The sequence below is a fragment of the Schistocerca cancellata genome, chromosome 6 (assembly GCF_023864275.1).
Source record: "Schistocerca cancellata isolate TAMUIC-IGC-003103 chromosome 6, iqSchCanc2.1, whole genome shotgun sequence".
Taxonomy (NCBI): Eukaryota; Metazoa; Arthropoda; class Insecta; order Orthoptera; family Acrididae; genus Schistocerca; species Schistocerca cancellata.
Genome location: NC_064631.1, coordinates 145,015,376 through 145,042,188, shown reverse-complemented (window position 1 = coordinate 145,042,188; position 26,813 = coordinate 145,015,376). Strand labels below are relative to the sequence as shown.

General features: G+C 43.9%; 2 protein-coding genes across 2 annotated transcripts in view; both read right to left on the bottom strand.

Moving 5' to 3' along the window:
* The window catches only part of LOC126191268 (probable cytochrome P450 6a13), an 80,543-nt gene extending 63,729 nt beyond the window's left edge, over positions 1–16,814 (bottom strand). Inside the window, exon 1 of the mRNA XM_049932076.1 lies at positions 16,729–16,814. The gene's annotated coding sequence lies outside the window, so the exon portion shown is untranslated. The remainder of the gene's footprint in view (positions 1–16,728) is intronic.
* Positions 1–26,813, bottom strand: part of LOC126088203 (cytochrome P450 6k1-like) — a 281,427-nt gene that overhangs the window by 161,418 nt on the left and 93,196 nt on the right. The gene's annotated exons all lie outside the window — the stretch shown is intronic.

The window sequence follows — 26,813 nt, the reverse complement described above, 5'->3', positions numbered from 1 at the left end:
CCTTGAGTGTATGAACCAAGTATTTTCCATCAGATTTAATGTATGGATTGATTAGGTATACCTGATATGTAATATTTTGTGTGCTTAGTAATCCTGATACAAAAATCTTAAATTTTGGAATTTATTTTGTCAAACTATGTCAAACTTTTTGTCATCCAAGTGTTTTTAATTGCGACAGTAAGTGAGAATTGTAGAACAGTTGAGAAGTTTACTGATTTTGAAGTTGATGCAAAATGTTTCATATCAGATTTTGTGACGGAGAAACTTTATTTTGAATACAATTTCCAAACTGAAGCATTTGGTCTTAGGATATCCCCTTATCAGCACCTCATCCTCTTCCATGTCGTGTTTATTTGAACCCAATGAATATTTTTTTTAAAGAAATCGTTTTTCAATCAGAGTCAGAAAAATATTAATGTGCCAGAATCAGAAAAGTGTTAATGTTTGTAACAGCTTCAATGCGGCCAGTATTGCACAGCGCTGGCCCAATATCCAGTATTTCCACTGAACGTTTGCAAGGTTATTCGTTTATCAACCAATCTACTGACATTATTTGTATGAAGCTATTTTACGGCTGGCATTGCACTTAGCTATGCCAAGATTGAATATTTTCTATGCCTACTGTGGAGAGAACAGAACACCGAGATTACATCCGTTGCGACTCTATAACTAAGGCAAATTTGTTTCATTGTTTATTTTCACAGGGAATTATGTCAGGTTATTATACAGGGCCATAGAACTGGGTGCTCGTGAGACTGGATAAATTTCAGGATTAATTTAAATATGAAAACTGCGTATTGATATTGCGGATTAAGTCATTTGCTCAACAACACATCACACATTAAATATCCATGACACAAACATTACGCATTACATATTCATTGGCAAACAAAACCTTTTTTTATAAAGAATGTTATACTTGGCGACAGCTCTGCCAGTCGTTCGCTCTGTGAAATTCTTGATATTTAAAATAGTTAGGTTCTGTTCTTTCAACCACTCTGTAGCTATAACAGTCTCTTTCGCAACGCAATTTACTAACTTGTAAAAAAGTTCTTCCACAGTTCATCGGCATTCTTATGCTCCGCTTTGTTTTCCACTGATGTGATTGTTCAATATTTTTTGTCTTTGGCTTTGTACTCTGCATCTGTTAAGATGCCGCGCAAAGGTGTTAAGCTTCCGGCGTTATTGAAACAATTAGAGATACCGAAATAGACGATTTTCCGATTATTGACAACAATGTTGAGAATGATAGTAACCACTCTGCGGGGAGCAGAAGAAGAAGGAAACCTGAATTCCGTTTCTCAAAATAATGTATAGTTTACCGACAATTTGATTTCACCTAGTTTATCATCTGCTCTGACTGACATAGCGGACGACGCTGAGGTAAATGTTTCTAGCCTGCAGGTGTCAGAACACGATTTTTTACCGAATCCGGCCAATAAACTTCCCAATTCTTGTACAGTGAGTCAGAATACCAATAGTATGTCAGAGGCAAAGCAGTGGAAAGTACTCAATCAAACAAAGGAGACGTCCATGGTTGTAGATGATGTCTCCGCACCACGAAACACAACACAGGTGACACCCGACACATCAGTTGAAAAGAATACGGAAGCGATGCTTCAAATTCTCATGCAAATGATGGTTAAACAGAATAACAAAAATGATGAACAATTTCCCATCATACGAGAAGAATAATGTTCCGTGATACAAGAAATACGAGGTAAACAAGTTGATTGGTTCAAATGGCTCTGAGCACTATGGGACTTAACATCTATGGTCATCAGTCCCCTAGAACTTAGAACTACTTAAACCTAACTAACCTAAGGACATCACACAACACCCAGTCATCACGAGACAGAGAAAATCCCTGACCCCGCCGGGAATCGAACCCGGGAACCCGGGCGTGAGAAGCGAGAACGCTACCGCACGACCACGAGCTGCGGGCGAACAAGTTGATACCACCACTCAGTTCAATGAACAACTTTGCAGCATACGTGACGAGCTTCAATCGTACACAGAAACGACTGAACTGACAACCGTTAAGGCCAGTGAAAAACGACTTTCCGATAAAGTTGAAGCCATAGCCAGGCAATGCGCAGACACTACCAAACCGTTGAGAGATGACATTAATGCTTTAAGACATTAATGTAGTGAAACCTACAAAAAGCTTACATACGAAATCCAATCAGTTAATGAAAGGTAGATCAACAAGACACTCGATTAGATGCACAGCTTAAAGTTCACACTGTGACCTCAGAAAAACGTTACAAAGTCTTCCTCCGTAAACACACAGTTTTTACACACAGTTTTTACAGTCATTAGCATTACAAAGACAGGAAGTAGAACAGCAGTTGATCAATAGTCGTATAACCCACGTAGACGCTAGTATAAATTCTGTTACAGACGTTGCCACGTCGATAATGTCACATCCAATTAAAAAAACCATCGACAACACAGAGCAAAATTTTACAAGAAATTAACCAGGACCTACATTAAGCGACATGAAATCCGCGTCGCAAATGTCACATCCTATTAAAAAACCCATCGACAACACAGAGCAAAATTTTACAAGAAATTAACCAGGACCTATATTAAGCGACATGAAATCGTCAGTTTTTCCTCTGACGCTACCGTCAGCGACAGCAGTTTGGTAATTTAGGAAAACATTAATGAACACATTGTGCCTACCAAATCTGGTAACAAAACTAAGTTTCCCACGTCAGAAATTTGATTGCTATTCCCCACCGATCGATTTGCAGACCAGATTCATACAGCCAAATCAATCCTCAACAAATCACTTTTATTTTCCTCAGATTAATGATGCGAACAATCAAACATCAGACGTCACATTCAGTCTTGACACAGAACAGAGTTTGTTTCCTTCCTAACAACACTTCTGTTCGATCTACTATTGCTACGGATTCATGTGAAACCACGCAATATACCACCATTCCGTTTATCTCTTTCAAAGCAGCTACGTATAAACATGACAACCTACAGTCAGAACCCAAAATTAACAGCTACAAGAAGACGATGTCTTTTACTACAGAAAATAAAACACAGCAAAGTCGCACAGTTTCAGATGTTATTTTGAGTAAACAGAGTTTTATTATCGACGCTAAACCAGCCCAATCTGATGTCACAGCACGTATGAATGGTTGTCACAACAGTTCGAATTAATTTCAACAGCCCACTTCTAATTCTAACGAACAGCATATTCACTCTGATTACGTTAGAGAACTACAATTGACAGTACCTTTCATAAAAAAATATCATCTTATGGCACAGCTGACCTTACACTGCCAAGCAATATTTGTGATATTTCAGATAAAATTTGTGAAACTGCTCAGAGTAATACTTTCAGCACCAGTACAGAAAAGCCTAAGCCACGAAAGCAACGCCGTAGAAAGCATATTCAGAAGACCAGTATATTTGCAGATGTCATTTTAAGTGAACAGGATTATTTTATCTACGATCAATCAGTTCCATGTAAATATACAGCCCGTCAGCATAATGCCAAAAACAGTTCTAAATTATTTTCGCATCAGATTACGGAAGGGGAAAAAATATTTTATATTCAATTCGCCGTTTATTTAATACAAGCAAACACGCAGGTTTTGATTTACCGACCCAGCACAGTTATCCTATACAAACTGAAAACAGTTCTGATAATGCGAAGATTTCTCAAATGTTACAAATTAATCAAGGTCAATGGCAACGGATAGCACAGCCTATTGAGAATACAAGATGCCACGGACAGACAGTATGATATCTGCGACAGGTAAGTGGCACGCCGTCCTTGGAACCAGCAGCGATGCGGTCAACAACACCGTCGGGCCGCACAGCTGCACGCCACAGCTTACTTCAAAGTAATGTAGCGCTACGCCGACCAAAACAAAACTCTCCTCCACATATATCAGGCCCACTGACGTCAAATCTGTTTCCTTTTACTCGCAATGCCCATCTGATTTAAAAGCTTCGCACAGATCCTACGAAACTAATCGCAAAGTCATCAACAGCAAATCAGTTAACAACAAAATAACCACGTTTCAATACCACCAGCACTTAACTATCAAGCATATTTATTTGAAAACATCGATGTCCAAAAATAATCACATCTACATTCATATGAAAAAAATTATGCCAAGCGAAACACAGAGCTGGATTAGTTATGTTGCGCGATGTAAATACAACAAGGAGATTCTGCCATCACACAAATTACTTTTTATACGATTTTGCTTTCCCGGACTGCGACGTTACACAGTTCTGTCACTGATACACTGAATTTGTCTATTTTCTTTATAACTCTTTTGTAGCTATGCAACACCTGAATGATATGTACTGAATTTCAATTTGCGTAGTATAGCAATAATGAGAATTACTGAAATACCAATAAGGTAAGTTTTAGCGCCAAGAATAGGCTGCGATTATGAACGCAGCTATAAGCACGCTTATGTAAGTAGCAAGAATTTCAGAAGAAAATTTTACAGTATTTATTCTACGAAATTTCTATGTAACCAGCTACTTCATTTACACTACTGGTATGCACCAATTTTGATGACATAAATTATTTCTTCAGTTCGATGTCTTGCATTCTGAAGACAGCACACTACTGCTATTTATACGTATGTTTTCAATACATTTCACCTTTGTTTAAAAATTTTTTGCTACTTTTCAGGAACTAAGATATTTGGCATTAGTCTTGCAGAAGTCTTTATTTGCATTACCAGCAATTTATGAAAATTATGCATATTTTGGTTCTACATGCGGGTTCACATATCTATAAAACACACAAGACTTTTACTTCACACACTACCTATGTTCATATAAATTCTATTGTCACCTTGTTTTCACGATTCCTTGATTATTCAGCGTTTTATTAGGTGGCGTCGTGCCCGGTGGGGAGAATCTTGCAGGTCGGTTCTCTTACCGCAAGTTTAGGCTTTGCACATTTTTCTGTTTTCTTACGGGTGTACATGACAACAACAACTGGAAGATACCACATTTATTTTGACGTGTGTCCAGCCCCAGTGGGTCACATCTCTTGGGTGGTCTGACCACTGCAAACGGCAATTCAAACATTTCTTCGTAATAAGAAGTTGTGTCCTTTTGTATACAGCATCTATACAATTTATATTCATTTATTTCCTATGCTATTTTGTCGTTGCTGATACCATGTAATGTGCTACTTTTTTTATGATGCTATTCTACTCCACTTTGCCATTATTGCACACCCTATAATAACAAAATGAAATTATGTGTATTTATTTTTAAGTATGCAGCAACGCAATGTGGATTTCGCAAATTTTTAGTGCTGAACCTTGAATGTAGGAACGAAGTATTCTCCATCAGATTTAATGTATAGGTTGATTTGGTATACCCGATTTGTAATATTTTGTGTGCTTTGTAATCCTGATACAGAGAAGTTAAATTTTGGAATTTATTTAGTCAAACGATGTCGGACTTTTTGTCATGTAACAATCCAAGTGTTTTTAATTGCGACAGTAAGTGATAATTGTAGAACAGTTGAGAAATTCACTGATATTGAAGTTCATGTAAAATGTTTCATATCAGATGTTGTGAAGAAGAAACTTTTATTTTGAATACAATTTCCAAACTGAAGCATTTGGTCTTAGGATATCCCCTTATCAGTACCTCATTCTCTTCCATGTCGTGTTTATTTGAACCCAATGAATATCTTTTTAAAGAAGTTATTTTTCAATCAGAGTCAGAACAATATTAATGTGCCAGAATCAGAAAAGTGTTAATGTTTGTAACAGCTTCAATGCGGCCAGCATTGCACAGCGCTGGCTCAATATCCAGTACTTCCACTGAACATTTGCAAGGTTATTCATTTACCAACGGATCTACTAATATTATTTGTATGAAGCTATTTTACGGTCGGCATTGCAATTCACTGTGCCAAGATTGTATATTTTATATGCCTACTGAGGAAAGCGCAGAATACACAGATTATATCCGTTGCGACTCTAGAACTAAGGCAAATTTATTTCATTGTTTATTTTCACAGGGAATTTTATCAGTTTATTATACAGGGCCGTAGAACTACGTGCTCACAAAACTGGGTAAATTTTAGAGGCATTGATTTCATTATGAAAACTGGGTATTAAGATTAAGTCATATGCTCAACAACACGTCACACAGTAAATTTGTATGATACCAACATTACGCAGTACATATTCATCGGCAAACAGAAACACAAAACCCTTTTTAAAGAACGCTACATAGTGCCACAGCCACATACTCCTACAACCCCTCCCACATCACTTTCTCTCGTCTAGACACCCTTTTGTAATGCCAGTCCCATCCCAGATGGCGCAGCGTCACTACCCTCTAGCATTCACTCCCCACCATAAGTATGGCCAGTGCCTACTCATCCTATTTTATTACCCCAACCCTCGCAATACATATCCTGATGAGCCAAAACAATATGACCACCTGCTTAATAGTTTCTTTGTCCGTGTTTAGAACGAAATACATCACTAATTCCGTGTATCAGTAAGCCGACAGCTTGTAGGTAGGTTTGTGAAACTATGTGGAATGAGATGTCAACGCAAAGATCATGTAATACACGTAAATAACCAGCCATTGATTTATGTACGCGGTTATGGCGTCCTATAGCGACGCAGATGGGTCCCACAGTACTTGCATCCGGCGAATTTGGTCGCTGTACATCAGCATGAGTTCACTATAATGCTTCTCAAACAACTGTAGCACGTTTGTTGTTATTTTGTTGTTGTTATTGTTGTTGTTACAGCATCTGGAGGGTTCTCAACATCACGGTCATCAGCGCCCGTACGATGACTGTGTGAGGCGAATGGTGCTATAGCACACAAAATGAGGGTAACCTAAAACACACCATAAGACCACATACACTCCCTTGTACACATTTTTACATGAACACACGCAACTCGTCCGAACGGTACAATGGAGCAAGCGAGTCAAGGCTATGACTCCGAGACATGGACAATTATACTGTTAAAAGATGACATCGCCTTCGGGGAAGACTTCACGTATGAAGGGTTGCGGGTAGTTTGCAACTGTCAGCGTGTCTTCGATTACTACCACAGGTTCCATGCAAACGTAGGAGAATGTCTCACATTGCATAATACTGCTCACACCAGCCTGAGTCCGTGTCTCGCTGCACGTTTCGAGCCGCCGTTCACCTCGATTACGGCGTTTGTGGAGGCGGCCATCGACGTAGTTTAGTAAAAATGTGATTTACCGGAAGATCTGACGCCTTTCCAGCGATCAACAGTCGAATCCCGATGGTCCCGTGCCCACTGCAATCGTAATTGGCGATGTCGTTGGGTGAACGTAGCGGTGGTCTGCTGCGGAGCTCCATGTTCAACAATGTACGAAGTACAGTGTTCTCCAAAACACTTGTGCTTACACCAGCATTGTGCTCTTTCAGCAGAGATGCCACAGATCACCATCAACCCCACATTACAGATCAGACAAGCCTCGGAAACGCACATTACGAGAAGAGTCGTGGACATCCAACCATTTAGTTCATAGTGGTAGTTTCTCTGTACTTCTACCAGTTTCCATGCATGCTCACAACAGCAGCGCAGGAACGTACGATTAGCTTCGCCATTTTCGAAATACTCGTTCACAAGCTCTGCGCAATAGTAAGCTGCCCTTTGTCAAGTCGCTTATCTCAATGGATTTCTCCATTTGCAGCCCGTATCTTCGTTCCGATGATTCCCCATCCGTGTCTGCTCCGCTTACATACTTTTGTTACCGTATCACACGCCCGCAACGCCACCAGATGGCATCCGACGTCGCGGTGGGCAGTGGTCGTAATGTTTCGGCTGTTCAGTGTACATGTTGTTGTTGTTGTTGTTGTGGTGGTGGTGGTCTTCAGTCCTGAGACTGGTTTGATGCAGCTCTCCATGCTACCCTATCCTCTGCAAGCTTCTTCATCTCCCAGTACCTACTGCAACCTACATCCTTCTGAATCCGCTTAGTGTATTAATCTCTTGGTCTCCCTCTACGATTTTTATCCTCCACACTGCCCACCAATACTGTACATAATAAATGCAAAATTCACTTCTCCAATCCACTCTCTCATTTATTTGCTCAGACATACACAAATTCCTTTTACAGTCATTTACTTCCATTCCATCCGGTCTTTCCTATCTGGGGCTGGTCTTGAAGCCACAGAAGACGACCTCTGGTCGAATTACAGCAGCTCCTACATCAACACAGTCAGCTGCACAACGGTCACAACATTATTGTTCCCGCAGATATCCGTCACCAAATCTAAACAGTTCGACTCAGTTGAGCAAATTGAGCCAATGCTTTTGCATTTTTATATTTAACTAAGTAATTTCTAATACCTGTACAGCTGAAGCGCATATGCGCTATCGGGTAAAAAGTATCTGGGCGCCAAATAGTGGACATTAATGTGTGGTGTGTGCACACTTCGCCTTGATGACAGCTTGAACTCGGTTGGGTTACTTTCGATGTCTGAATGTCTGTGGAGGAATTGTTGCATATTCTTCCTTAATAGCCAAAAACAGAGAAGGTAATGATTATTATTTACTTATTTAATTATCTGCTCTTCACATTGATGCCCGGAAAGCTGAAGTCTGGAAAGCTAACATAGTCCATACAATCACATTTTTATGTATAGTAATAAATGTATGTGTTAATTATTTGTTTCTAGTACCTATAAATATTTTAAACAAGTGTAATTATACAAAAATGCTACTTACTACTAACAATTATTCTCTACCACTGTAAGGCTACATTTATCCAGGTATTATCGCTACTTAAGTAGTACAGATTCTGTTCTGTTCATTTTTTAGGATATATCTATAGTGTTCGAATTTGTTTCCACTGCTGGACCCCCCTCATAATGCCCCGGTCAACAGCATTGGCTGCCGGATTCCTTGGGCTTAGGGCAGCGTCAGCAACGTTCCCGTGCCCCTCTGCCACGTCTTAGAATTCAGAGTCCCGTATTCACTTGCATCAACGCAATGTAGATTTAATAAGTTTGCTTTAATTTACGTCTATGGTCACAATCTTTTCTGTTTAACAGATTACCGGTTTCGGTCTTTAATGACCATCATCAGATCTGTCTCATAAAAACAAAGTCCTAATGCACTGCAGCCATAGTGGCATTGTCAAATGTTAAATGCGGAATCAGCACCAGCATCGTGAAATACACTCCTGGAAATTGAAATAAGAACACCGTGAATTCATTGTCCCAGGAAGGGGAAACTTTATTGACACATTCCTGGGGTCAGATACATCACATGATCACACTGACAGAACCACAGGCACATAGACACAGGCAACAGAGCATGCACAATGTCGGCACTAGTACAGTGTATATCCACCTTTCGCAGCAATGCAGGCTGCTATTCTCCCATGGAGACGATCGTAGAGATGCTGGATGTAGTCCTGTGGAACGGCTTGCCATGCCATTTCCACCTGGCGCCTCAGTTGGACCAGCGTTCGTGCTGGACGTGCAGACCGCGTGAGACGACGCTTCATCCAGTCCCAAACATGCTCAATGGGGGACAGATCCGGAGATCTTGCTGGCCAGGGTAGTTGACTTACACCTTCTAGAGCACGTTGGGTGGCACGGGATACATGCGGACGTGCATTGTCCTGTTGGAACAGCAAGTTCCCTTGCCGGTCTAGGAATGGTAGAACGATGGGTTCGATGACGGTTTGGATGTACCGTGCACTATTCAGTGTCCCCTCGACGATCACCAGTGGTGTACGGCCAGTGTAGGAGATCGCTCCCCACACCACGATGCCGGGTGTTGGCCCTGTGTGCCTCGGTCGTATGCAGTCCTGATTGTGGCGCTCACCTGCACGGCGCCAAACACGCATACGACCATCATTGGCACCAAGGCAGAAGCGACTCTCATCGCTGAAGACGACACGTCTCCATTCGTCCCTCCATTCACGCCTGTCGCGACACCACTGGAGGCGGGCTGCACGATGTTGGGACGTGAGCGGAAAACGGCCTAACGGTGTGCGGGACCGTAGCCCAGCTTCATGGAGACGGTTGCGAATGGTCCTCGCCGATACCCCAGGAGCAACAGTGTCCCTAATTTGCTGGGAAGTGGCGGTGCGGTCCCCTACGGCACTGCGTAGGATCCTACGGTCTTGGCGTGCATCCGTGCGTCGCTGCGGTCCGGTCCCAGGTCGACGGGCACGTGCACCTTCCGCCGACCACTGGCGACAACATCGATGTACTGTGGAGACCTCACGCCCCACGTGTTGAGCAATTCGGCGGTACGTCCACCCAGCCTCACGCATGCCCACTATACGCCCTCGCTCAAAGTCCGTCAACTGCACATACGGTTCACGTCCACGCTGTCGCGGCATGCTACCAGTGTTAAAGACTGCGATGGAGCTCCGTATGCCACGGCAAACTGGCTGACACTGACGGCGGCGGTGCACAAATGCTGCGCAGCTAGCGCCATTCGACGGCCAACACCGCGGTTCCTGGTGTGTCCGCTGTGCCGTGCGTGTGATCATTGCTTGTACAGCCCTCTCGCAGTGTTCGGAGCAAGTATGGTGGGTCTGACACACCGGTGTCAATGTGTTCTTTTTTCCATTTCCAGGAGTGTACATATAAATCACATCACATGCAAGAGTCATGTTGTCAGTAAACTTGTTGTAAACAGTAGTTTTACTAACAACATGACTCGTGCATGTGATGTGATTTATATGTATTTGGCGATGCTGGTGCTGATTCCGCGTTTAACATTTGGCAATGCCACTATGGCTGCAGTGCATTAGGACTTTGTTTTTATGAGACCGAAACCGGTTATCTGTTAAACAGAAAAGATTGTGACCATAGACGTAAATGAAAGGAAACGTATTACATATACAGGTCACTGTGTTTTTTCGCGACGATATCGCAGCTTGTGAAAGCAATGTAGATTCTTCAGTGGTCGCCGACTTCAGCTCTCTTCTCTCCATCTGTCTAGTCTAGCCGGAATGGCAGCGTACAGCCGTGCGATTGAGTACCATGTGAAGTCTTCCTTGGCTTTCCTGCATACTGCGGGTGCAGTACCGTCCAAGATGCGCCAGGTTGACTCGTTCCTCAGTGCTGGTCTGGGTATCCAGCGTTCTTAATGCCTGACGACCATTACCGGCTGCGTCTTCTCATAGCGCACAATCCCGCAATGCTGGCTCTGGAGTGCCCACATTGCTGCAGGCACAACTATCATTAGTTTGCCTTTTTAAAATTTTATACAGGTACGTAGTGTACGGGCCATGACCAGTCAGGTAATGTATCAGTCCGCTCGATGGCTGAAGAAATCACATGTTCAGTCTCTCCCTCATGTTAGGGAGAAGTTCGTATGTCCTCCTTCCCCTGCCTAACGGGTCCCATTCATTTTGCCACAGTCGCAATATACTATCTTGTATTAACATTTCTGTACTAATCGCAGTTCAAAGTATCCTTCGTACTTTTATCTGATTGCCGTTCTTTAACGAATAAAGTGCTCCCATTTTCCTAATTTCCAAATTCAGTGGCATATTCGCAGAGTTACTAACAGTGCGTGGTTTGGGGTACTGCAGTAGGCGCCCGTTAATCTTAGTAGCGCTCCTCCTTTAACTTTTCTGACTAATGAGGCTGACTTCACATCCTGAAATCTGTGAGCCCAAATCCTCGCGTCATATCCTACGACTGATGCTATTTATAGATTGGCGGTATGCTCTGATTATGTACAAGGGAAGTCTAAATCGTCCATTTATGATGGCTACAGTTCTGTTCATTGTGTTAGTGTCTTTTCTGCCTGCCTCCTCTATGTCGTGTGTAAAGTTGCGACGTTCGTCCACGAGACCCCCTAGATATTTCGTCACTGCGCTTCTTCTAGTAGCTGCATCGTTTAATTATTTTCTCTAAGGATTTCTTGCTAGGTTTCACTGCAGCAAGAGATACACTATGTGATCAAAAGTATCCGGACACCTGGCTGAAAATGACATACAAGTTCGTGGCACCCAACATTGGTAATGCTGGAATTCAATATGGTCTTGACCCACCCTTAGCCTTGCTGACAGCTTCCACTCTCGCAGACATACTCGTACGTTCAATCAGGTGCTGGAAGGTTTCTTGGAGAATAGCAGCCCATTCTTCACGCAGTGCTGCAGTGAGGAGAGGTATCGATGTCGGTCGGTGAGGCACGGCACGTAGTCGACGTTCCAAAACATCCCAAAGGTGTTCTATAAGATTCAGGTCAGGACTCTGTGAAGGCCACTCTATTACAGGGATGTTATTCTCGTGCAACCACTCCGCCACAGACCGTGCATTATGAACAGGTGCTCAATCGTGTTGAGAGATGCAATCGCCATCCCCGAATTGCTCTTCAACAGTGGGAAGCAAGAAGGTGCTTAAAACATCAGTGTGGGCCTGTACTCTGATAGTGCCACGCAAAACAACAAGGGGTGCGAGCCCCCTCCATGAAAAACACGACCACACCATAACACCACAGCCTCCGAATTTTACTATTGGCACTACACACGCTGGCAGATGAAGTTCACCGGACATTCGCCAAACCCACTCCCTGCCATGGGATCACCACATTGTGTACCGTGATTCGTCACCCCACACAACGTTTTTTCCACTGTTCAATCTTCCAATGTTTACGCTCCTTACACCAAGCGAGGCGTCGTTTGGCATTTACCGGCGTGATGTGTGGATTATGAGCATGAAATCCAAGTTTTCTCACCTCCCGCCTAACTGTCATAGTACTTGCAGTGGATCGTGATGCAGGCTGGAATTCCTGTGTGACGGTGTGGATAGATTTTGCCTATTACACATTACGACCCTCTTCAACTGTCGGCGGTCTCTGTCAGTCAACAGACGAGGTCGGCCTGTACGCTTTTGTGCTGTACATGTCCCTTCACGTTTCCACTTCACCATCAAATCGGAAACAGTGGACTTAGGGACGTTTAGGAGTGTGGAAATCTCGCGTACAGACGTATGACACAAGTGACACCCAGTCACCTGACCACATTCGAAGTCTGTGAGTTCCGCGGAGCGCCCCATTCTGCTCTCTCACGATGTCTAATGACTACTGAGGTCGCTGATATGGAGTACCTGGCAGTAGGTGGCAGCACAATGCACCTAATATGAAAATCTATGTTTTGCGGGATGTCCGGATACTTTTAACCACATAGTATACATGGATGTGTGAGGTGCCAGTGACAACTTGACACATCTGCGTCATCCTTCAAGCTCGTGGAGTGCTGCAAAAATATTTATCTCCCATCATTCTTCTGGAGTCCCCACTTACAATGAACAGCGCGTCAGCCATTATAGATGTTGTTATGGTGGATGCTGAGGTCTGAAACGAAGTTGACTTTCTAACTCACCTCAAAGATGTTCCGCTGGAATCAGGTCGGAACTTCGTGCAGGCCAATTAATCTCAGGAATGTTTTTGCCCCAAACGATTGTCTGTCAGCCGCTGCTTTATGACAGGCTGCATTGTCGTGCTGATACAATCAATCATCCTCTCCGAACTGTTCCTCTACTGTACGCAGTACACAGTGGTGTAAAACGTGTTCATAACCGTCCGCACATAACGTTTCCGTAAGCACGATATAAGGGGAACACACCCTTCCAACGGAAAACAGACCCTGACCATAACACCGCGTTCTCCGTACTTAACTGGCAGCACTACAAATGATGGCAGGTAACGTTCTTCAGGCATTCGCCAAACCCAAACCCTCATCGTATTCCCACGAGCTATAGCATAATTCATCGCTCCGAATCACGTATTCCTAGTCATTCTCTGTCCACTGCCGTCGCTCTTTACACCACCTTAAGCTTCGCTTAGCTTTGTCTAGAAAAATGTGTGGCTCGACTACTGTACCATATTCTTTTTAACTCCCTACTCACAGTTGTGCTAGCTAGACTACTGGCTGAAGAAACACAAGAATGGATAGAGAATTACGCTGCATGTGAATCCACACTATATTGGCACATACGGCGAGTGCAATGGCTCTTGCAGCGTGTGGTGCCTGCACCCTGTAGTGCCTCGCCACTCCATAGTATTTTACTCGGTCACGTGTCATCAACTTCGATCCGTGTCAAAAACCGATGAGCATAGAACGTTGCCGGCCGGAGTGGCCGAGCGGTTAAAGGCGCTACAGTCTGGAACCGCACGACCGCTACGGTCGCAGGTTCGAATCCTGCCTCGGGCATGGATGTGTGTGATGTCCTTAGGTTAGTTAGGTTTAAGTAGTTCTACGTTCTAGGGGACTTATGACCACAGCAGTTGAGTCCCATAGTGCTCAGAGCCATTTGAACCATAGAACGTTGGTGCGGACCATGAGGTTTCAGTTACTGCACCGTCTGGATCTTGTACGGGTACTAGGGTAAAATAGACCGCAAAACTTCCCCTACTGTTGACCGTGAGATGGACAACTCTCTTGGCACTGCACAAGCAGTGTTACTACTCGGGGCACATGCTGGATTGTCAGTTACAGCAACAGCAACATCGTCAATAACTTCCACCGGGATAGAACGCCTCTTCCAGATGCCATACCAAGCTCACTCGTGTTTTAGAATACCATTATCTTCTTCTTTGACTTTTTTAATGACATCGTGGCTCTCCTCAGACCTTTCACTCGACGATACCCTATCAATGCAGCACTGTAATTGTGCTGCCGTTCAATTGAAACAGATCACGGACTCTCTTCTCGACAACCATACTGTTCGCTCGCATTATTGCTTGTCAAATGAGAACGTGGATATCATACCGTCATGCGAATAGGGTACGAGTCAAATTTTCACCTTGTGGTCGGAAATGGAACTATATCATACCGTCATACGAATACAGAACCAGATTTTCACCTGCTTGTCAGAAATGGAACTAATTTTGTAAGTAGGCTGTTTAGGTTCTTATATTGGTAACGCCGCCGCCACGTAGCGCTCTCTGTATGAAAATCACTGGCTGTGCTGTGTGCAGTCTGTGGCTAGTTTGCATTGTTGTCTGCCATTGTAGTGTTGGGCAGCTGGACGTGAACAGCGCGTAGCGTTGCGCAGTTGGGGGTGAGCCGCCAGCAGTGGTGGATGTGGGGAGAGAAATGGCGGAGATTTGAAATTTGTAAGACTGGGTGGCATGAAATGCTACATATATTATGATTATTAAGGTAAATACATTGTTTGTTCTCTATTAAAATCTTTCATTTGCTAACTATCCCTATCAGTAGTTAGTGCCTTCCGTAGTTTGAATCTTTTATTTAGCTGGCAGTAGTGGCGCTCACTGTATTGCAGTAGTTCGAGCAACGAAGATTTTTGGTGAGGTAAGTGATTTGTGAAAGATATAGGTTAATGTTAGTCAGGGCCACTCTTTTGTAGGGATTATTGAAAGTCAGATTGCGTTGCGCTAAAAATATTGTGTGTCAGTTTAAACACAGTCATGTATAATTGTTCAAAGGGGACGTTTCAATTTGTTCTCCAGCGAAAATCGGTTCCGCGTTAACGTATTAGCATATTAACCAAGTTTCGCTGCCATACGATGATTACAGCCCACATTGGACCTCTGTGAGAGCTGCACTTTATATACGCCCGGTACGAAAATGACAATCGCCGCGAGGGTAACTTGTGCTTAAAGTAATTTTCCTGAAGTGTTTATAGTTTTGTTCCCCCTTCTCAGTTGATTTACATCGATGACGGTTCATACTTATGCACCATAATTTCATACTGGAGATGGCAACTAGAAGTACCACCACAAATGCGCCCGTACCTGTGTATAGCGCTCAGGCTGTGACGTCACTAGACGCAGCTCGAGGCCCACGAGAAAGACAGGCCGCGGCGCGTACGTCACGAACGTAGTCCTGAACTCGCGCGATCGCTCAGCTCAGCAGACAAATTGCGTTTCTAAACCTGTTAACTCGCAGCTGGGCATGTAACTACTAACGAGAATTATCTCTTCCACTGGAATCTGCTATTATGAAGCTTTGCTGATTAACAGTACAACAGCAAAATTTTATTTAAGATCAACACTCGATATAAATGGTATAACGGCTTGTTTATAGCACTTAGTCTCTTCTGCTTAACAGTTCTCATTACATGCTGGAAGTGGTGCCTTATGCAACTGATAATCATTTTAGCATGATTTTATTTTATTGTACACCAGTACAATCGTAACAAATTGTTTTCCTATCAATGGACTTCCTATCATTATAGGACTAATAACAGTAAGATTCCATAATAGCGGATTCCAGTAGAAGATTCAGTTTTAGTTTGTACGGACACGCCTAGTTACGGGTTAACAGGTGTACAAACGTAGTTTGTCTGCTGATTCGAGTGAGCGAGCGAGCGAGCGCAGGACTACCTTCGTGACGTACGCGCCGCGGCCTGTCTTTCTCGTAGGCCTCGACGCAGCTGCAGGCTTGCTTTCAAAACCCCTTACTGCTACTCGAGTGGAATACACCTCGTTCCAGTACCGGGTATGATTCTGCCCTTCTCTTTCCTCAACAGAAGTATATGTATGTCATATTTAAGTATATGACACCGAGCTCTTCATGTACTCGTCTCAATCACCAAAACGATACAAACACGTATTGGAAAGGGTGTGATATTTATACCAATTTTTCGCTTTAGTTCAGCAAAAGAAAAGTAAAGACAATGGATACAAGGCAGTGTGTCAGAATCAAACTAGTAGTGCGACGGAGGAGAGGAATGTGTCGCCCAGGAGAGGTATTCCAGCAGCATGTACTCACCACTGGATTGGCGACGACCAGGCCTCAGACGGGACCGCTCAGCAACTTCGCAGGCAGAATCACTTGTTGTTTTACGTACGTATCGCCGAATCTATCTGATACGAAAACGTCAGCTTCAGTTTTTGTGTTCTTATCAATCACGGTTCTACGGGTATCACGAATTACTCTCACATCAAGGACTTTCCACACGAGAAGACATTCAATAGCTTATCTAACTCCAAAGGTGCGCTACTATCGTGCACGTGTGTTCATTACGGTTATAGATTTCGTTCTAGCCTAACATAGTGAACCACGACACTGAAAAGTCAGCAGGCCATTTAAGTAAGGTTTTTGAAAACAGTAACTATGACAATTAAGTATGCATTCTGTAAGTTCTCGAATTTAGGATCGATATGCAGTCCGTCGAAAACGCCGGTTCTCTAAACTTTCGACAGCCGAAATGACGATAGTGAAATAAATGGATAATAAAAACTTACAGTCTCATCGCGGCAATGATTCCCTTCAAAAAGTATATTTTGTGAAGTACGATACTAATGGAGACGGCTAAGTAGGGCGCGTCTGCCGGCTATGCAACGGTAACTGGGTATCCACACGGGTGACCCGAAGTGCAAGAAGGTTATGGGCTGATTTCATCAGACTATGCGAGAGAGAAGCCAAGAAAAACTGATTCAGCACTTCAGTTAGACACTAGAGAAGCCAGAGCGCTAACAGGCTCAGAATTCGAGGGCACATTCGGTCACCATTGTGGGAGGAGGATTACTTCTTCGCCTGCTATAAAATCTCCGCCCTTCTCAAGCTCTTTCTCAGAGTTAGGCCATTTCATTTTCATTACGGATACCGATAGAAGACAGCTCTGTTCGGTTGCAGGATTTTCTGGTGAAATCAACAAGTGTCTGCAAGCTCCCGCCAACTTTCAGTCAACTGCCGCAACTCCACACCCATCTGGGAGTGAAGGGGTCTTCTGATCTGCAAGCCGCAATTCTGCCGGACACAACGGTGACTGACTGAGGATGGGGACCGGGCCGATCGTCCTTGGATGAAGAATTGCTTTGCCCTCTGCAAGTTGTTCGACTTACAAGGAACACCTTCAGAGCGATGTCGCCAAAGGCCAATGATGTTTATGGTATTCGTTGTCCCACATATTGTCAACCATAATGGTATCGGCAGGTAATAGCAACAGGGGGCAGGATTGGAGGTATCCAACTGTGAGCGCAGCATGAGGCTACGGAGCATTGTTGAAATGCTTAGTCGAAGAGTAACTCACAACAGTGCTACAGTGCTGGTGGTGATGATACGAAACAGAGCACTGGAACGATAAATAAATCGAACTTTGTATTAACTCTACAACAACAGTTGTCGAAGTTGACATTTTGTCAGAAAGGAACCCAAGAAGTGGCTGGAGAAATATTAGGGTTTCTGCAAGAGAGTCAGTGGAATGTGTAGTGTCGTATACGCTCGACTGCGCGGACAATGTACATGAGAAGAAGAATGATAACGATAGGTGCTTAACAAGTGAAAATGATATTCAAACAGGTGTCGCGCCACGTAATTCATCATCTTTGCCGCACAGGGAGCCAGAAATTCCGTCTCCAGTAAAGGACAATCGTTGTCCAAGCGGCTGGTACGAAACGTAATTATACACACGGAAGATCATCCGTAACATAGTAAAAAAAACAATTATAGACAGATTTCAGGTAAGTCTGCAGCAATATGACCGTGTAGTGCATAAGAAAAACTGCAGATATTCAAGTGAGGACAAGGCGCAATTGTTACAAAAACTGGTGTTCGTGCGTTTCAAGGATGCTCGATACGATTTGCAGGAAGTGCATGATAGTGACCTACTACGTTACGTGCATCAAATTACGAGCGACATAGACTATACTGATTCAAGAGAGGCAGTGGACGGTTGCATAACTTCAAACAGTTCTACAAAACTGGGAGACGTAAGATAACGAAATTTCAAGCAAAGCGTCAACTTGACGAAGCACAGCAAACAGCGGAATCCGCCAAAAAATTTGTAGGTGAGGTAAATAAACGTATCACATCGTTCAGTAAGGAATTTGTTTTCAACTCCGACCAATCTGGATTTGGAAAGGAAATGCATATGAAAGGAACAGGAAATTAGAGACACCAAGAGAGATGTATAGAGATCAACTAACATCAATGGCTTAACACATTCGTATACCATAATGCCCACTGTTAATCTGGATGAGAAATTGGCTGTAAAGTTACTTATTGTGTTGCGAGAAGTTGGAGTTGCTCTGCTACTTATGATTTTTTCTCGTGTGCGTGATCTTGCAAGGGCGGAAGAGAACATTTACGTCACAGCAGCAAGAGAGGGAAAATGAAAATACGAGAGCTACAACTATGGTGTGTGCACTGCCTTTGTCTAATAGCAGGTCAAAATAACTTGATTTTGCTTGATTACTAGTCTGCGTATAAAATCATACTCCTTTCACGCAAACTGTCCCTCTTGAAAAGTGTGACATGACAACTGCAACCACCCAGAACCACTGGTCAAATTCAGCCTCTGGAAGTCGTTTTTTCGCAAAGCCTTAAAGGTTAGCCAGTTTCACGATAAGCCCCACGACAGACTGTTTCGCATTCGTTTTCGTGCCATCACATTCCATCAGTTCTCATCATCCCGTTCCACCAATATGATTCCACAGGGTGTTTCCGGAAGCGCGTGCAAAAATGTAACAGGACATAGAGAACACTCCACTGAACAAATTGAGGTAGGGAATCTGTGGTCGGAGAACGCAGCTTAAGGAGATATGGAATTAAACTTGTCTGCAGCTTACTCTATCGTTACTGTTTTCCAGAATATTTACAATTAACATGCGTACAAGTTTACACGTGGTGTGTTGTTTATTCACATGTACATTCTTTATTTCCTGCAAAGAAACAAGGAGACCAGCCTGATTGCTAAGCATTCATGATGCAGGCTTTGTTTACGTAACTTGTCCATAAGGTTGCCCGAGCGGTCTAAGGCGCTGCAGTCATGGACTGTGCGGCTGGTCCCGGCGGAGGTTCGAGTCCTCCCTCGGGCATAGGTGTGTGTTTTTGTCCTTAGGATAATTTACGTTAAGTAGTGTGTAAGCTTAGGGACTAATGACCTTAGCAGTTAAGTCCCATAAGCTTTCACACAAATTTGAACATTTGAACATAAGGTGGCTCTGTTGTATCGTATTTACATTGTCCCATGACAGAACGTGCTACGAATCAATGACAGACCCATTCATTACTCAGTTCTATTCAGAGAAGTACAGTGCAATATGATGGAGCAGTACTGGTACAGTTTGGCAGAACTCATTGACATGCACCTTGTGTGTGGGGAAGTAGGTTGCAATGCTCTCACTCCTGAAAGGCTGTACAGTGAACGATTTCCTAACAGTCACAATCCGTCACGACGTTTATTTCTATCGATCGACGAATGCGGGAGATTTGTTCATTGGAAAGAAGAAACGAGGGACCTGGCAACATGAACACTCGCACACCCGATTTTGAAGAGCAAGTGCTGGAACTTGTTGCAGTGGACCCAGTACAAGTACTCGTCGTTTTGCACGTGAAATTGGCGCTGCACATACGATTGTGTGGCGAGCACTCCACGAACAACAATTACATTACACCCGTATCATCCACAACGAGTCCATGCAATGCTTGTGACTGACTTTGCACCAAGGGTCGCATTCTGTCCGTGATTGCTCCAATAATGGATTGATCGGCCAGATTTCCTCAAAATTGTGCTGTTTACTGACGAGGCCTCATTTGGTCGTGATGGTATTTCGAACAGCAAGAATAGCCATATGTGTGATGAGGCAAAACCTCACGCTGTGGTAGAGTCACAACATCAAGTACGTTTTACTGTGAATATCTGGGCTACCATCATAGGTGACAATCTCATTGGTCCATATCTTCTACCAGGCCGCCTGAGAGGCCGCCCATACTTGAGGTTTCTTGCAAAGAGCTGTGCCTGAGTTGTTGCAGAACGTACCCTTGGCTGTTCGTGAGAGGATGTGGATACATGATGACGGTGCACCGCCTCACTTCAGTGTGGACGCCCGCAGTCATCTCAATACTGTATTTCCTGGTCTCCGGATTGGAGGGGTAGGTCCTATTCCATGGCCCGAGAGGTCACCTGACCCGAATCCCCTTGATTCCTTGATTGTCTCCTATGCGGATATGTAAACTCACTTGTGTATGAGCCCCCAGTGGATACAGAGATGGAATTGGTTGCCACAATTGTACCTTCCTCTGATGTGATTCGAAACACACCTGGGATATTTGTCAAGGTGCGTCAGTATCTTCTTTGCCGATGTCATGCTTGAACTGAGGTTGATGGCCATCAGTTTCAGCACGTTTTATAAGATACAATGGTGTCAGTGATGGTATTTGCAGTTAACTGTATCTAATGTAAATAACAAAGTACACAATAATGTGATTTTATTCCTATCACCTCCTTAAGCTGGCTTCTCCGATCCCAGTTTCAAAATGGCTCTGAGCACTATGGGACTTTAACATCTGAGGTCATCAGTCCCCTAGACTCAGAACCACTTAAACCTAAGGACATCACACACATCCATGCCCGAGGCAGGATTCGAACCTGCGACCGTAAAAGTCGCGCGGTTCCGGACTGAAGCACACAGAACCGCTCGGCCACAGCGGCCGGCCCCAGTTTTACTACCTCAAATTTTTCAATGTAGCGTGCCCTATGACCTCTTAAATTTTTGCACGCTCTTGCGGCAACATCGTGTATATGCAGTCTTTAAGTGTGGATACCTAGCTGAATGTCCTGCGGAGTTCGTGATTCCCAAGGAGTTCGCCTTCGATCTTTATGGTGTGAACCTTTGTGATCATTGTGGCGCACCATGTTTCATTCAGTGTTCATGGTGCACGGTAATGGTCTGTTCTGAACATTTTTTTGAATGTCGGCCTTGTCTATCGGCGTGTAGTACATACACCCCATAGGAGGCTGATCCCTGCACCTCCCGGCCGGCCTCTGTGGCGGAGCGGTTCTAGGCGCTTCAGTCGGGAACCACGCTGGTTCCACGGTCGCAGGTTCGAATCCTGCCTCGGGCATGGATGTGTGTGATGTCCTTAGGTTAGTTAGGTTTAAGTAGTTCTAAGTCTAGGGGCTGATGACCTCAGATGTTAAGTCCCATAGTGCTTAGAGCCATTTGAACCTGCACCTGCCGGAGACTCATTTTCTGTCGTCCTGGTGTACAGGATGAGTCATTAGCAGCTGTCGTGTCATAATTATCAACACGACGCTTTCAAATGAACCTCATTAGCAGCTATCGTGTCATAATTATCAACACGACGCTTTCAAATGAACCTCACTAAAGACTGAACCTACGACCTCGTACTCAAGAGGTTCCTTGTTAGACGCTGGGTTCCTTTGCCGCCGCTTTTTGGGTAGTACAAGTATCGCCTTAGCGGCTGTATGCTGGGACTGCCACTCAGGTGCATCCTGTTGGTGCCAGGTCTTCCGCCTAAGCGACATTTCGGCAACCGATAACAGGGCATGCAGATTTCTGGGGCCCAGCCTGAGTGCAGCTTGACTCATCGAGAGTGCTGAGGCTGTGACGGACGTCCACAGCCACAATAAATCATTGTTAATTGAATGATGTTTCGTTAGCGACCTCACGCTCTAAAGGACCACTCACCCCCATTCTCCATTCGACCTCCTGATAATAACGCGACCCATCTCGGGTCATAACACAAACGAGGAAAATCATTTCTCAATATTGTTCCTCCATCAAGCAATTTCCATTTGAGTTCACATTGCTTTTATGTAATACTTGCGTACTGACATTTCTACATGCTTAATTCGGAGTGGCCGTGCGGTTCTAGGCGCTACAGTCTGGAGCCGGGCGACCGCTGCGGTCGCAGGTTCGAATCCTGCCTCGGGCATGGATGTGTGTGATGTCCGTAGGTTAGTTAGGTTTAATTAGTTCTAAGTTCTAGGCGACTGGTGACCTCAGAAGTTAAGTCGCATAGTGCTCAGAGCCATTTGAACCATTTGAACATGCTTAATTCGTTCATGAGTATTGCTGGTTGGAGGCTGGTTTGAAAATAAGCGAATCACCATCCTCTTCCACAGAAAAAATCTGATAAAGAGCTGAAAGACTAAGTCCAAACAAGACCCGTGGAGCAGACGATACTTGGGAGAAAACGAGTAATCTGGTCAGATGAGTTCTGATTTCAGTTGCTGAGACCTGATGGTAGGGTTCGAGTGGCGTGGACCCCACAAAGCCATGGACCCAAGTTGTCAACAAGTCACTGTGCAAACTAGTGCTGGCTCCATAAGGCTGTGGCCTATGTTCACATGAAATGGACTGGGTCCTCTGGATGTCCCGCTCCTTAAAGACCAATTGCAGCCATTCATGAACTTCACCTTCCCAAACAACTATGGAATTTTTATGGATGGCAATGAGCCGTGTCACCGGGGCACAATTTTTCGCGATTGGTTTGAAGAACATTCTGAATAATTTGATTCAATGATTTGGCTACCCATAGAACACTTGTGGGACATAATCGAAAGAGCAGTTCGTGTACAAAATCCTGCAGCAGAAACACTTTCGCAATTATGGACGGCTATAGAGGCAGCATGGCTCAATATTTCTGCAGCGGACTTCCAACGACTTGTTGAGTCCATACCACGTCTAGTTGCTGGACTATACCAGGAAAAAGGATGTTTTACACGATATTAGAAGGTACCTCATGACTTTCGTCAGTTCGGTGTACATGAGACTGGTTAAATAGCCAAAGACTTCGAGAAGAGTGTAATAATAACTCCAAATTGCGAGAAGGCAGGTGCTGACAGGTGTGAGTATTTTCAAACCATGCTTGAGAAATACCAAATACGAATTATGTGGAGCCGAACTGGGAGAAGGTGAAACTGACTTCCTTGGAGCTGTAAAATCTACGAGGCAATAGTGACTTGATGACTTACCTTACAAGATAGTCTGAATAAAGACGAACGGAAAAAATCCGACAGTTTTAAAGGTAATTTCCAGAGCACCCTAAGGAAGAGTGACAGGATTGTTATTGCTTACAATGTATACAGGGTGGTCCATTGATAGTGACCGGGCCAAATATCACACGAAATAAGCATCAAACGAAAAAACTACAAAGAACGAAACTCACCTAGCTTGAAGAGGGAAACCAGATGGCGCCATGGTTGGCCCGCTAGATGGCGTTGCCATAGATCAAACGGATATCAACTGCGTTTTTTTAAATACGAACCCCCATTTTTATTACATATTCGTGTAGTACGTAAAAAAGGATGGATGTTTTAGTTGGACCACTTTTTTCGCTTTGTGATAGATGGCGCTGTAATAGTCACAAACGTATAACTACGTGGTATCACGTAACATTCCGCCAGTGCGGACGGTATTTGCTCCGTGATACATTACCCGTGTTAAAATGGACCGTTTACCAATTGCGGAAAAGGTCGATATCGTGTTGATGAATGGCTATTGTGATCAAAATGCCCAACGGGCGTGTGCTATGTATGCTGCTCGGTATCCTGGACGACATCATCCAAGTGTCCGGACCGTTCGCCGGATAGTTACGTTATTTAAGGAAACAGGAAGTGTTCAGCCACATGTGAAACGTCAACCACGACCTGCAACAAATGATGATTCCCAAGCCGGTGTTTTAGCTGCTGTCGCGGCTAATCCGCACATCAGTAGCATACAAATTGCGCGATAACCGGGAATCTCAAAAACGTCGGTGTTGAGAATGCTACATCAACATCGATTGCATCCGTACCATATTTCTATGCACCAGGAATTGCATGGCGACGACTTTGAACGTAGTGTACAGTTCTGCCACTGGGCACAAGAGAAATTACGGGACGATGACAGATTTTTTGCACGCGTTCTATTTAGCGACGAAGCGTCATTCACCAACAGCGGTAACGTAAACCGGCAAAATATGCACTATTGGGCAACGGAAAATCCTCGATGGCTGCGACAGGTGGAACATCAGCGACCTTGGCGGGTCAATGTATGGTGCGGCATTATGGGAGGAAGGGTAATTGGCCCCCATTTTATCGATGGCAATCTAAATGGTGCAATGTATGCTAATTTCTTACGTAATGTTCTACCGATGTTACTACAAGAGGTTTCACTGCATGACAGAATGGCGATGTACTTCCAACATGATGGATGTCCGCACATAGCTCGCGTGCGATTGAAGCGGTATTGAATAGCATATTTCATGGATGGTGGATTGGTCGTCGAAGCACCATACCATGGCCCTCACGTTCACCGGATCTGACGTACCCGGATTTGTTTCTGTGGGGAATGTTGAAGGATATTTGCCATTATAATCCACCGACAACGCCTGACAACATGGGTCAGCGCATTGTCAATGCATGTGCGAACATTACGGAAGGCGAACTACTTGCTTTTGAGAGGAATGTCGTTACACGTATTGCCAAATGCATTGAGGTTGACGGACATCATTTTGAGCATTTATTGCATTGATGTGGTATTTACAGGTAATCACGCTGTATCAGCATGCATCCTCAGAAATGATAAGTTCACAAAGGCACATGTATCACATTGAACAACCGACATAAAATGCTCAAACGTACCTACGTTCTGTATTTTCATTTAAAACATCTACCTGTTACCAACTGTTCGTCTAAAACTGTGAGTCCTGTGTTTGTGACTATTACAGCGCCATCTATCACAAAGCGAAAAAAGTGGTCCATATTTCTTTACGTACTGCATGAATATGTGATAAAAATGGTTGTACCTATTTTAAAAAACGCGGTTGGTATCCGTTTGACCTATGGTAGCGTCATCCATAGCGCCATCTGGTTTCCCCCTGGAAGATAGACAAGTTTCGTTCTTTGTAGTTTTTTCGTTTGACGCTTATTTCATGAGATATTTGGCTCGGTCACGATCAGTGGACCACCCTATATAAATCATCTATAAGAAAGCATTTGATGCCCCATAAGACTGTTTGCAGATGATACAGTTGTCTATAAGAAGGTAGCAACGCCAGAACACTGTGATGGTTTTGTAGAAGGATCTGCAGGGGACTGATCAACGGTGCACAGACTGGCAGTTGATTCTGAACGTAAATATATGTCCACAAAGTATGTTCCGTTTGGTTATATAAAACAAACTTGTACAGATAGAGAAAAAATATTTATTGTACAAAAATCTACAACTGTTAAACTACTTTTCTATATAGCTTCCGAAATTTTGTAGGCACTTGTCATAGCGTGGCACAAGTTTTTGTATGCCTTCTTCGTAGAAAGTTGCCGCCTGTGTATTCAACCATGTGGTAACACGTTCTTTCAGCTCGTCATCATCGTTGAAGAGTTGACCACCAAAGACAGATTTTAGGTGTAAGAAGAAAGTCGGTAGGAGCGAGGTCCGGGCTGTACGGAGGATGATCAAACGCGTCCCGTCAGTAACTATAGACGGGCGTCCACTTCGTTCTCCATCGTGCACTTGATCACGCCCTTCGCTGAACAGTCTGACCCATCTTCTAAACACTGAATCACTCACAGCATTTTGTCCGTAAACCTCGCAGATTTGCCGATGAATTTCCTTTGGCTTAACTTTCTTTGCGTTTAGAAAACGAATCACAGATCTGATTTCACACGCGGCGGCATTTTCAATTACGGCTGACATTATAAAGAAGCACTACAAAGCACACGTCGGCAGCAGCTATCTGAAAATGGAGTACATGTCTTTTCCCTGAGTCAGAGTAAATGCCGCGCATGCTCGGAACTGCGATCCTAGCGCTGCCGCGTATAGATATAGAAACGGGACTTACTTTGTGGACGACCCTCGTAAATGTAACATACTATACGGACATGGGAGAAAAATCAACTGCTGCTAGATACAGTATCTACCGTAAAAGATCTGGGATTTACCATCCGGAGCGAGCTGAAGTTGAATGACCACATATAACGAACAGTTGGAAAAACAGATGCCAGACTGAGATTCATATGAAGAACCTTTAAGAAATATAGGTCATCCACGAAAGAAATGGCTTATAAAACACTTTTATCACCGGTTCCTGAGTACTGTTCACTAGTCTGTACAACATGATGG